The sequence below is a fragment of the Oncorhynchus masou genome, chromosome 31, assembly GCF_036934945.1.
Source record: "Oncorhynchus masou masou isolate Uvic2021 chromosome 31, UVic_Omas_1.1, whole genome shotgun sequence".
NCBI classification, from domain to species: Eukaryota; Metazoa; Chordata; class Actinopteri; order Salmoniformes; family Salmonidae; genus Oncorhynchus; species Oncorhynchus masou.
This window is the reverse complement of record NC_088242.1, coordinates 19,533,712-19,546,821: the sequence shown is the minus strand read 5'-3', so window position 1 is coordinate 19,546,821 and position 13,110 is coordinate 19,533,712. Positions and strand designations below refer to the sequence as shown.

The 13,110-nt window shown below is 40.0% G+C and overlaps 1 long non-coding RNA gene across 3 annotated transcripts; it reads right to left on the bottom strand.

Moving 5' to 3' along the window:
* Positions 1 to 5,115: 5,115 nt before the first annotated feature.
* Positions 5,116 to 11,597, bottom strand: LOC135525121 (uncharacterized). 3 transcript variants are annotated; one of them, XR_010453073.1, is made up of 3 exons: positions 11,413 to 11,597; positions 10,812 to 10,926; positions 5,116 to 5,666 (listed from the first exon to the last, which is right to left on the bottom strand). It is a non-coding gene; the product is annotated as an uncharacterized LOC135525121 (long non-coding RNA). The 3 variants fall into 3 exon arrangements; XR_010453072.1 differs by lacking the exon at positions 5,116 to 5,666 and adding an exon at positions 9,924 to 10,542; XR_010453074.1 differs by lacking the exons at positions 5,116 to 5,666; positions 11,413 to 11,597 and adding exons at positions 9,924 to 10,542; positions 11,265 to 11,406.
* Between the last annotated feature and the right edge of the window lie 1,513 nt (positions 11,598 to 13,110).

The window sequence follows — 13,110 nt, the reverse complement described above, 5'->3', positions numbered from 1 at the left end:
AATAGTTTTGTAAAACATGAACCTAGCATCAGATCAACTTAAAACTTTCTCTGTAAAGCTAACTTTAATCCACCCTGCCATTGTGATAAAGGAATTTACAAGTCCCTAGACTCTAGAGAGAGACGGAGAGAGATGAGTGGATGGTATAGTAAAGAAAATACATTGCCATTGGAGAGAGATGTTGATATGAATAGTTTATTGCTAAATTGCTTGAATCTAACCCGCAGAGCAAGCTCTCTTTTTCCCAGAGTGTAGCCTAGTCATTTCCTGCAGGGGTGCCATTCTAACACACAATTCCTTCCGAGAACCCTACGATGCCCATGTAATAGAATACCTAGTGATTTAATAGGATCTCTGTGGCAGCCATGCCTACAAAGGAAATAATGAGAGTCGGGATAGAAATGAATGTGTTCTAGAATAGCGGTCTGATTATAACCTATTGATCCTTTTCTGTTCCACTGGGCAGCAGTGTTCTATTCTGTTCTGTCAGGTAGGGGCTGGTGGGTGGCACCACAGATATCTTATTCAATTAGTTAGTTCTAATATGCAATTCTATGGGTGGCACGGACACAGTATAAAGACCAGCTTCTTTCTTTCTTACGTGTTCTCTCTCTTTCTTTCTCTCTCCTTCTCCATATATGGTCTATAATTGTTTCTCACTTTTAAGCATTTTGATATACCTTCATATAGGCTACAAACCGGTTTTGGGTGGTTATGGATACATGATATCTCCACGACAGAAGCACATTTTGTGAATGTTGTTGACGTATGTACAGTCCTCACCATATGTAGGTCTATCTGGACAGGAAATCTAACATTTTAAGTCTGGCTATACTCCAGCATTTTGGATTTTAAAAGTTGGGTGACTTGCTATTCAAAAGTATCTTAATAGTAGTCAAAGAAGTTAGCAATTTTCATTACTAAACAAAGTTGTCACTTGTTGTAGCAAGGTGTTGTAGCAAACGAGTGTCAATGAAATACATGCACCAGAAACAGGAGACACTTTGTGACGTGTCAAAGAAAAATCTGCAAACTAGGCTGGCTAACTTTAGCAGAATAGCTAGCTAGCTGTATGCTTGACTAGTTAGCTGCCTGGCTAAACAAAGAGCTTTAGCGCACTGTTCTCTGATTGGCTAAAAGGATGCATCTCGTCAGAAGTCTTGAGCTAAGATTTGACATGTTGAATTTTGGACACTCCAGCAGCTGACATGAGATGTTCTAAAACTAAACCGTTCAGATCAAGTCAACTTCATAATAAAACTGCATAAAACTGTCTCATCTCATCTTGGATGTTAGATGTGAACCAGGCTTAAGTTCGGTGGTCACGCTATCTGGCGTAAGACAATGATTTAACAGTGGGACATTTGCTTGGTTTCACTAAATATATATATCTCTGGATTGGTATTTCATCCTCATAAAGTATCTCAAATGGATTTGTGTAGCTCAACAAGTTCACTTATAGATAATTTGGACATGATGGGGGAAAAATTATAATATAAGGTGCCTTCGGAAAGTATTCACACCCCTTTACTTTTTCCACATTTTGTTGTGTTACACAGTGGGATTCAAATGGATTTAATTAACACATATGGAATCATGTAGTAACCAAAAAAAAGTGTTAAACAAATCAAAATATATTTGAGATTCTTCAAATAGCCACCCTTTGCCTTGATGACAGTTTTGCACACTCTTGGCATTCTCTCAACCAGCTTAATGAGGTAGTCACCTGGAATGCATTTCAATTAACAGGTTGTTAAAAGTTAATTTGTGGAATTTCTTTCCTTCTTAATGTGTTTGAGCCAATCAGTTGCGACAAGATAGGGGTGGTGTACAGAAGATAGCCCTTTTTGGTAAAAGACCAAGTCCCTATTATGGCAAAAACAGCTCAAATAAGCAAAGAGAAACGACAGTCCATCATTACTTTAAGACATGAAAGTCAGTCAATACGAAAAATTTAAAGAACTTTGAAATTTTCTTCAAGCGCAGTCGCAAAAACCATCAAGCGCTATGATGAAACTGGCTCTCATGAGGACCACAGGAATGGAAGACTACATGATTAAATAAATTAAAGTTTTAATGTCTTCAGTATTATTTTACAATGCAGAAAATAGTACATATAAAGAAAAACCCTTGAATGAGTAGGTGTTCTAAAACTTTTGACCGGTAGTGTATAAATATATATATTTAAATGTGTGTGTGGGGGGGGTGTTAATAAAGCTGCATACAAACAAGCTCCAAAATGCAGGTGTTTCAGCCTAGCTCAGTGCTTTCTGTGGTGGTAGGTTAAGCCAGCAGAAAATGTGTAGCGTTGCGCCATGATTGGCTCAGTGTTCTGTCACTTATGGGGACACTACGTCACCGCCAAGTCTAAGGGTAGAGCTAAAAAATTCAAGCCACTTGGGTGGTGCCATAAAGTTGCATTAGAAGTGACCATCCTAGAAGACTCAAGGCCATTGGCCACAGACAAATGGCGTCAAATCTCGTTATATCTAAAACAGCTTTGATTGGACTGACTTTCAAAATCTGAATCATGTTGACAATCTACTCGCAAATCATTTTTAATCCTTGTCATATGAAGAGAAATTATAGATAAAACGTATCGGCGCTCATCAGCCATTGGACATTAACATTACAAAACAAGTTAGAAATCGCAAATTCAACAATGACTGGTTTGGAAAGAATCAGTGGCTAACTGCAAGCATTGCAGAGCTATCATTATTCTGCTATTCAGTGGAATGCCAGACTTTGATGACAAAGTTTGATGACAAAATTTGCCCACAAAGGACCACTTCGCCACCTTCCAGTTCAAGTGAGCACAGCACAAGAAGGTGATTCCAAAAATGTATTGTATGCGGCTGCATAAATGATGTAATATGCCAGGGAGATATGTATACTGTAGCTAAGAATGTAATACTATGTGTATGTTGTGTAGTAAGATGTTAGTAGCCCATGTGCCTCACCCTAATAATTTGGTCTATTTTCACCTCTTCATTTCACCTACTGTTCTGACTTGGTAGTGCCCATGTAGCCTATAACCTGTTTTTGAGAAATGTAATCATTGAATATTGTAAGAGCTTTCCTTGTCTGCTTATATGTCCCCTTTATTTATCCTACAGTTCTGACTTGGTGTACAGGGAGAACACTGTAAGAACGGCACATGTTCTGAATTATTTCGCTGTACATTTCAAAAGTGATGAACAAATAGATATATTTACTACATCCGTCCTAACTCGCTCATTAATGTCTTAATCAAAATTACGGATTGCCTCTTATACTCTTGTCATCCCCTTATACCGTAGTTTGAACATCTCAATTGTCAGTAGAAACCACATTTGTTGAAGCAATTCAGCCATAACAGCTATGATTTTTTTAAAGGCAGTAAATGAGGCTGAATGAACTGTTTCACTTCCAGACTAGGCTCCTCTGATAGTCAGGTGTAGCAATGTTAAGGTGTTGGGACTGCTGTTGGGACTCTGCTGTTGGAACAGCTTTATGTAGGCCCTAACAGTTTGTGGGCACCGTTTGTCACAGTTATAGTGCAATCAATGTATTGTTTAGTGTTGTGTTGTGTAGTGGTTTTGCTGGCATGCATCCCACATTTTCTTTTTGCCCCACCAAGATTTACATGCTAAAATCGCCCATGACAAGCATACCCATAACATGATGCAGCTACCATCGTGCTTGAAAATATGAAGAGTGGTCCTCAATGATGTGTTGTGATTTTTTTAATTAATAATTTCTTTGTCACATTTTTTTGCAGTTTTACTTGAGTGTCTAATTGCAAACAGGATGCATGTTTTGGAATACTTTACTTCTGTACAGACTTCCTTTAATATATTCTGTCAATTCGGTTAACATTCGGGCGTAAATACAATGTTGTTGATCCATCCTCAGTTTTCTCCTATCACAGCCATTAAACTCTGGAATTATTTTAAAAAGTCACAATTGGGCTGCCCAAGTGGCACAGCAGTCTAAAACACTGTATCACTGTGCTTGAGGCATCACTACAGACACAGGTTCAATCCCAGGCTGTGTCACAGCCGACCGGGAGACCCATGAGGCGGCGCACAATTGGCCCAGTGTCGTCTGGGTTAGGGGAGGGTTTGACCATCTGTGATTTCCTTGCCCCAAACTCCTTGTGGTTGGCATGGTGCCTGTAAGCTGACTTCGGTTGCCAGCTGGACAGCGTTTCCTTCGACACATTGGTGCGGCTGGCTTCCAGGTTAAGTGTCAAGAATCAGGGTGTCTTGGCAGGGTCATGTTTCGGGGGACGCATGGTTCTCGACCTCCTGAGTCCGTAGGGAGTTGCAGCGATGGGACAAGACTGTAACTACCAATTGTAAAAAGTACAACAATTTTAAAAAGTCACCATTGGCCTCATAGTGAAATCCCTGAGTGGTTTTCTTCCTGTCTGGCAACTGAGTTAGACTGTATCTTTGTATTGACTGGGTGTGTTGATACACCATCCAAAGTGTAAGTAATAACTTCACAAAGTTCAAAGGGATATTCAATGTCTGCTTTTTATTTTTTACCCATCTACCAATAGGTGCCCTTTGCCAGGCATTGGAAAACTTTCCTTAGTCTTTATGGTTGAATCTGTGTTTGATATTCACTGCTCGACTGAGGGACCTTACGGATAATTGTATTTGTGGGGTACAGAGATGAGGTAGTCATTCAAAAATCATGTTAAACACTATTATTGCTCACAGAGTGAGTCCATGCAACTTATTATGTGACTTGTTATTAACTAAGCATATTTTTATTCCTGAACTTATATAGCCTTGCCATAACAAACGGGTTGAATACTTATTGACTTAAGACATTTCAGCTTTTCATTTTGAATTAATTTGTAAAAACATAAATTCCCTTTGACATTATGGGGTATTGTGTGCAGGCCATTGACAAATACATCAGGCTGTAACAAAACCAAATGTGGAAAAAGTGAAAGAGTGTGAATACTTTCTGAAGGCACACAGATATGGCATTCATTTGATTTGTGCCACAAATGCTAAATTGTGGATTGCTGTCATAACTAACTGCTTACAGGGTAAGGAACCCAATATGTAATTTTGTATGGGTGAACTATCCCTTTAATGTATTATAGGAAACCGCAGGGTCGGGAAGGGAACCGGGTCACTGGCGTGAAAGGCAAACACCTTCCACATAGCTCCAACCCAGCTGGTGAGAATTATAACGTGGTTAATATAGCAAAGATCGCTACACTGCCCCCTCCAAACGGGAAGTCTACATGCTTTCGACCTACCCCTCACACATCGAGCCGTACGTTCCGATGTCCTCACCGCTGCCATCCCACGTCTGATAACAGTATACCAAACGACGGGGCATAGAAGTGAACCGTGGTCGCTGGCGTGAAAGGCAAACACCGTATGCATCGCGACAATAGGGTTAACCCAATAATACATTTAATTATAAACTAGTAGAAAAAGTGATAATTAAAGTTATGTTTAGAGAGCATTTCAACAACATGTGAGTGCGGTCCATTGATGAAACATCATTATTTCTACCTCTGCATGGATGCGGTCCTTTTCCCCAGCAACGACACAGAGCCGCGCACGGGGCTTGCACCTGTCACAGCAATGCAGCTCGCTGCGTTTCCTGGCGTGCTCCAGACGTCCTCTATTGATCTCACCCGCCAAACGGAGACACTGAAATAAATCACATTTGACAGGTGCTGCTCACGCGTGAACAACGAGTTCCATGGACGCTACATCCCTCGTTATTATCCCTTAAGCTAATATCGAGTATAACAATAGCTCTCTAAATTTCAAATTCTAGGCCTTCAGTGATGGATTATGACCCGTTCCCGCCAACTCAAAGGCTGCAGTTGACCACAGAAAGTGTTAGATATAGGCTAATGGCAACAGGGAAACTCGATTATGTCAATGGACAAACTTAGTAAATCAATTTTTAAACGAGAATAGCTTTAGAATTGTTTTTGCTAAATAAATTAGTTATATATTTGAACCAGTGGCCACAATTGGGATTGAACACGCAATCTTCTGATCCAGAGTCATGGGAACCAGTGTCCAACATTCTGATCCAGAGTCATGGGAACCAGTATCCATGACTGGTATTGAACACAAGCAACCATCCACAAACGCCCATCCACCACACCCATCCACAACGGAAGCCAACTTGATGGTCGTAGCATTCATTCCTTGTTGTTCTTAGAGGCTGGTTTTGAAGGCAATTCCTGATGTAGACTTCTAATTTCGAGGTCAATCTTGAATGTTTCGGCAGCCAACCTGGTCTCAGAGCATTTCATATTATTCTGTATGTCAATTTGAGACACTCCATTTAGATTGATATGTTACGTTTCGTATACGACAGATGGTGACTTAAGGTAAAAATGTACAACGCCTAGTCTAGCAACCCAAAGGTTGTGAGTTTGAATCTTATCACGGACAATTTTAGCTAATTAGCAACTTTTCAACTACTTACTACTTTTTAGCTACTTTGCAACTACTTAGGATCTTAACCCTTCCCTTTACCCTAACTTTAACCTTTTTAGCTAACCCTTCCTCTAACCCTTTAACCTAACTACTAAACTTAACCCTAACCCTAACTCTAAACACTAGCTAATGTTAGCCACCTAGTTATAATCCGTAACATATCATACATTTTTGCAAATTAGCGACATATTGTACATTTCACAAATTCGTAGAATATTGTACATTTAGCTATTTCATTACATTTCATATGAATTGTAATTTATAAAATATCATATGAAATGGGTGATGGACATACACAAATTAATACTTACTGTATCATATGAAACGTAACATATCATAAATGGGGGTATCTGATTTACGTACAGAATAATACGAGATGTTCTGAGACCAGGTTGTGGCTGGAGATAACTGTCACTACATGCTGGATACTATATATAGTTCACCGCTTCATTGTTACTTAAGCTTGACTTGGGGGGTAAACAGGCAATTGAGTGGAGTAATGTCAAAAGCTGGAGTCAAGAGGGAGTGAGGCTAAACGCTGCAGCATTTAGAATTGTACTCGTTGCATGCCACAAACACTGAAACAAACAAATGTGTGCGACAGTGACAGAATCGCAGGTGACACACAGTAGCCTAACCTTCAGGGCTCAAACTCATGCTGCCGTGTTATGGATCTGTAGGCCTATAGATCGCTCACGCTGGTCGATGACGATATAAAGCTTTAATGAAAGCATTTACCCGTGACGCGCAGAGATGGCCAGACACTGCTCAAAGAGGTCAAGTGAATGTGGCAAGCAGCTATAACATGAAATAGGCCTAGGCCTCCTGAGCAGCACCTACTATCAAAGTAGCCTATGAATTCACATCTGGCGCGCAGAGAAAATTACGAAGGGATATAAATATATATATATACATATTGAATTCGTGAATTAATTAAATTAAATTAATGAATGAAGATGGGTAGCCTATACGCATAAATGATGTACACAACGTGAACTTCCTATTGAGTCTGACGTTGCTTATGGGCTTCCATGTGAAATAAGATTGGACACGATTTGCCTTTCGACATGATGGTACTGATATAGAGTTCTCAGATTAAGGGGTTTTACTGCGATATTCCAGCGTCGACTCACTACCGGTCTTGGGTAAATATAGGAAACATTCCAGTATTCATATCAGCATCACGGGTTTAGCGCCCTGATCGAGTTTGACTCAGGAACATATACTGTAGCCTATATCATAGACATAATACATTTAATAATTGTGAAATGGCAAATAGTATTACCGTTACAAAAATACATATTAGTAGCACATAATGTAGACAATATTACTTATACTACATTAACATGGGATATTAGTAACAAGATGGGCCATATTATCAGCATCATTTGTCATTGGGCTACTACTACTACTAGGCCTACAATGCTATTACTGGTAAATGATGTGGTCAAATGGTCTTGATCAACTGGATGGTGAGGAGGTCGGGTGTACAATCTCTAGCAAGGAACAACATTACATGTCATTACGGTATGAATTTCAGAAGTACTTCTGAGATATCAGCTGCTGTGACAACCTTGACATTAATAAACTGTTTTGAAAAAATAATCTCTAATTTCTAATGGCATGAAGAGCAAGGCCTAGGGAATTTTGAGTGTTATTGGGGCATCATATGTTAAACCCAGGGGCGTGAGCGATGCATCCATTATATTATTTCTGCATTAAAGCGCTCTAACCAAATACCTGGAAGAGTGATCATCGACACCTCCAGCGTTGGTGTGTCGTATTGCTGCTCTTTGGCAAGGGCACAAGGCGACAGCATATGTTTCATACCTTGCATGTTGTCAAGATTATAGGTGTGTTATACTGATTTAAAATGAAAATCAGTGTGTGTTAATTAAAAATCATGAACCAGTGACCTACAGCCTGAAATGATCAAATAGAACACACACAAATGTGAAATGTAGGTAGTAGGTAAGTGAGTCTATAATGCCATGTGATTATGCTGTATATATTCAATAGGCTACTTTCAATTAACTTTTTTTTTAGCAAGCATGGTCACAACTGTAGGCCTGCCAAATTAGGTATTGTTTGTTTCCCCAAGACCCCTCTATAAAACTATACTTTCACATAAGCCTAGCATTGACAAACGTTTGATGAAGTGACTCGTGTTTATTTGATCTAACCCTATATCGCCATGTACTTGAAGCTCAACTGATGAATTATTTCATATGAATTAGCGTATTTTTAAATCCAATATAGGCTACTGCCAATTAGGCCTATATGATCCCATGTGACTCAGACTAACATGGCTACATTATTCATTTATTAATCTCTAAAATGGCAGTTATTACCGTAATGCTCTAATATTATTAGGTAATAATTACCACATCCTTTCAGATTCTTATTTCTCTAACCAGCGAGTAACTTTGACTCTGAACATGTGATACTGGCTTGTTTATTTATTTCACTGATAGTGTTCGCTGTCGGCCTACCGATGTATAACAATAGGCTACATAATTAAGGTGTTAAGGAGGTGAAAACAATTGGTTTATGTGGATAAATAAATGCATACTATGCTAAATAAATAAAGGGTTAAAATAAACAAACACATAATTAGAATTGTTTTATTATCCTGCTTGGGGTCCATACATTTGTTTCGAATAACTCCCTCGAGGAAATGAAAGACTAATTGATTTTTAAGTGGTGCCCCAGTGAGCAGGAATAGTAAGGACAAGTACACTTGGAAAGGCATTTGCGAAACTGCGCCGTTTTACCAGAATTGAGAGGCAGTGACGTGTTGTTGATTCGACTTAAATCACACAGGGGCCCGGGCAAAAGCAAGCAGAGAGAGCGTCTGCATGCGTGGAGGTGATTAAGTGAACTTTTGGAGAGGCAAACTGACACGTCAAACCCGATTGACCAAGTAGGCTACACGACAGCAGCTTGCGATATTACACGGGGTGATTTCTTTCACACACACACACACACACACACACACACACACACACACACACACACACTCACACACACACACACACACACACACACACACACACTTCCCTTTTCTCTTGTTCATTCCAAATGACTCAGTGCACCCCCACCATCTGATAAATGCATCATGGAGTTCAGTCCAACGAAAGCCCTCCTTAGAGGAACCGGAAGAAAGAGGGCCTGCAGTTCCAGCCACCCGGCTCCATTCACTGAGAAGCTTCCAATGGCTTCATTAGAAGTAACGAGTTGACACAAGGTAAATCTAACATTGAGGCGCCATTCTCTCCGTGCACGGAGCGCCCTCATTAACTGTCGCTAACAAGCCGTGCAAATACACTGATTGGACAGCTCCCGTATAACCCCGCAGACTTAGCAGGATGCCCACTTAATGAGACCACACAAAAAATAAAAGAAGAAGTTGGGAAAAACTCTTTACAGTCGAATAATGTAGGGTTTGGTGAAAGAGTTAGTGTAGTAGGTAGATAGGACTGGATTGTTCGGATGGTTCTAAACAAAAATGTGTATGCACTGGGTTTAAATTCAGGAACTTTTATTTTTTAGAAAATAAGCAGATTTCTAGACTTTTAACAAAAACAAATAATCAGATAACTCTTGTCCAAAATAAACAGTCTTCGGTCCTGCATGCGTAGGCCTAATCATCTCGTATAATCTTCATCCCCATTTTCTATTCTGCCCCTCTCGATCTCATTCTTGCTATCTTTGACAAACACTTAATTCCTCCCAAGACCATGTGCCAAGTCAATACTACCCCGGCTGTATCAATAGCCAATAAAGAATGTAGTATTGACAATAGCCAATTAATATTTTCAGTCTATAAAGGTAGGCCACGTCTGATTAAAATGGTGTATTTCATAATCATCATAAGAATCATCAATAAGAAGAAATGCTCCAGTACAGCGCTATAAACCACGTTCGGACTCCCAGCAAAGCAACGAGGGCTGAAAGCCGGTGCTAAGCAAACACAGAGAAAGGGGTATTTGCGCCCCGTCCCGACAGCATCACACAGCTGCAGCAGCTCTTGCTGTGCAGGGCTTGGAGGACTGGCTGGTGCTGGTGGCTGCTCCATGAAGACAGATGCAAAAGCAGCAGACCAAATTTGATCAGATTCTTTCATATAATTTGACACTAAAATGACATGGCAATATACCTAATCAATCATTGTAATTTAAATGCTAATGTTTTTCATGCATTTATCGACATTTTATAGCCTAAGACATTTGGGTGAGCTTTGTCACTATTATCCAAAGCGTGCGTCTGGAGCAAATCCTGGGCTATTCTAATAGTCAACTTTAGAGGCAGAGCTCAGTGTGTGTCTAACGAACTTACAGGATCCGGAAAGGATTTCCCCTCTGCACTTGGACAAACGGATTCCTTCAAGAAATAATGCATACACGGTAGTCCCGTCCCTTTAGTTCATCGTTGACAATCCCCCGTTTAAAACCTGATTTAAACAGGAGAGAATGAAGAAGGGGAAAGGAGGACGAAAAGAAGAATAGCAGGTGAAATAAGCAGATGAGGAAAAAATAACAACTAGGCTGACTGATGGATAACGTAGTTTTGTGGTAAATATGACAAAATGTCACCCTAAAAGTTCTAATCCGTACTATTCCGAGTTCAGTCAATAACAATTTAAGAAACTTTGTCGCTGTCCACATCAGCATGTGACTAAGACCCGTCATAAAAATATATCCATATTTCGACTATGCAGTGTCAAAATCGTCTATTGAAGTGCGTATAGTCTCAGAAGCTAAATAAATCAAAATATGAAAGTCAACGCACCCTCGCTGCATTATTTTCAGTCATTATCCTGAAAATACCCCCAATATTACGCACGCATGTTGATCGAGGGTGGGTGTAGCAGGCTTTTTCTGTTCATCATTTGAGGAGCCGAGGCTAGGGAAGAAAATAAAAACGAATGCTTTCTTACCTTTTCAAAGAGTGCCTCTGTCTTTCCTCGGTTTCCCCTCTCACAATATGACGTAAGACCTTTGTTTATTTCCCCCCTTGGAACATTGAAAAAAATATGTAGCCCAACTTCGAAATTTTGAGTTCAGAGTCAATGGGCGCAAATAAATAAATCCCTGCTAACTAAACACGCCGAGTCAAGGATAATTAATATTTGTTGCTGTCAGTTGAGTGTTATTTCTAACTCCTGCTTGCATTGTCAAGTCGGGGTTGTGCGGCAAATAAACAAAGATCGAGCTAATGTTTAGTCGGCATTGAGTAACTTGCCTCCCGCTGGTTATCGTTAAGAGAGGAGCATTAGAAGCTGGAGGATAAACAGACAATTAGGCCAGGTGAATAAACTTGTTTGGGGGTGTTAATTACGTGCTTAACGTAGACAAAAGCTATGTAAAAAAATTGATTTACCACTGGCTTTGCAAACCCATTCAGGTCTTACATTTCACCTAAGTGATTTCCGAATTGCCTGCGAGGGCTGCTTACAACTAGTCTCCATCTCCTTAAAAACATAGTTCCACGTAATACCTGGAACCCATGCATATACCTGGATCTACAAGCAGCTTTGAATATTCCGAGTACTTCCCGTTAAGCCCCCTCTTAATATTGGCCGAGCGAGAAGGGGGAGGTTAGTTTTAACATGACTATAGCCAGCATGGAAATAACGCAGGTTACTTCCAGTCCAAGAAGCTTTCCAACCGGACCAATTCAAGTGCCACTTGGAATTACTTCTCCTGAGTTTCGTATGACAAGGGAGCAAACAGGTTTGATCCCAAAGACACAACCTGCCCAAACGCTTCCAACAAGATCATCACCCCACCCCTATAGTACACACACACCACACACACTACACACACACACGCGAAAACAAAGCAAAGCTACACATATGTCTAAATCTACATATGCAGCCACTGGAACAAAACTCACACTAATTGTAAAAATAAGTGAATATGATAAGATGAAAATGAATACGCAAATGTACATGATACTTAGCGTTATTTTGGAACCGGTCGTGTAGGAAGATGCGGGGAAATGCAAAAATCTAAGAAAGAGAAGGAAAAGTTTTGAATTTCTTAACGATTTAGAAAGGCGGCTTAGGATAATTATCTCAGTTTTATTGAGGGTGGATTAGCCGACGTATATATGATGTGTTTCACTACGTTTTATACATGCGCTTATACAATGTGAGCACTGTTCGCGACTGCGAACTCAAAACAGTTTTAACACCAACTAAGCCCTTTCTAAATATGAGGCAGTACAGTCGTTTTTTGTAATGAACCTGAAAACCACACCGCTACGGCTGCTGATGTAAACCGAATCCCGAGACAAATGTGGATATTGATCATGCCTATCATTTGTGAAAATGAAAACAGGTTATATGCCTACTTTTCTGTAGGCTATATTGTGGCAGACTAATTATTCTCACCATAATGATATAAACTGATACATGGTCGTCAAAACTACTAGGCCTATAGCGAAAGAGCTGCATCAAAGAAAATAACATTGGAAAAACGTTCTTAATTGAAATGGTCCGGTTGATCAGCATTTAATTATTACAATGCACCCCATCGATATTCATTTGACATGAAAACAATGTTTGGAAACACCCGCGCTGGGCAGTGGGCCAGGGTTGCACCGCTGCGTAATACCAGCCGAGGCCAAAATC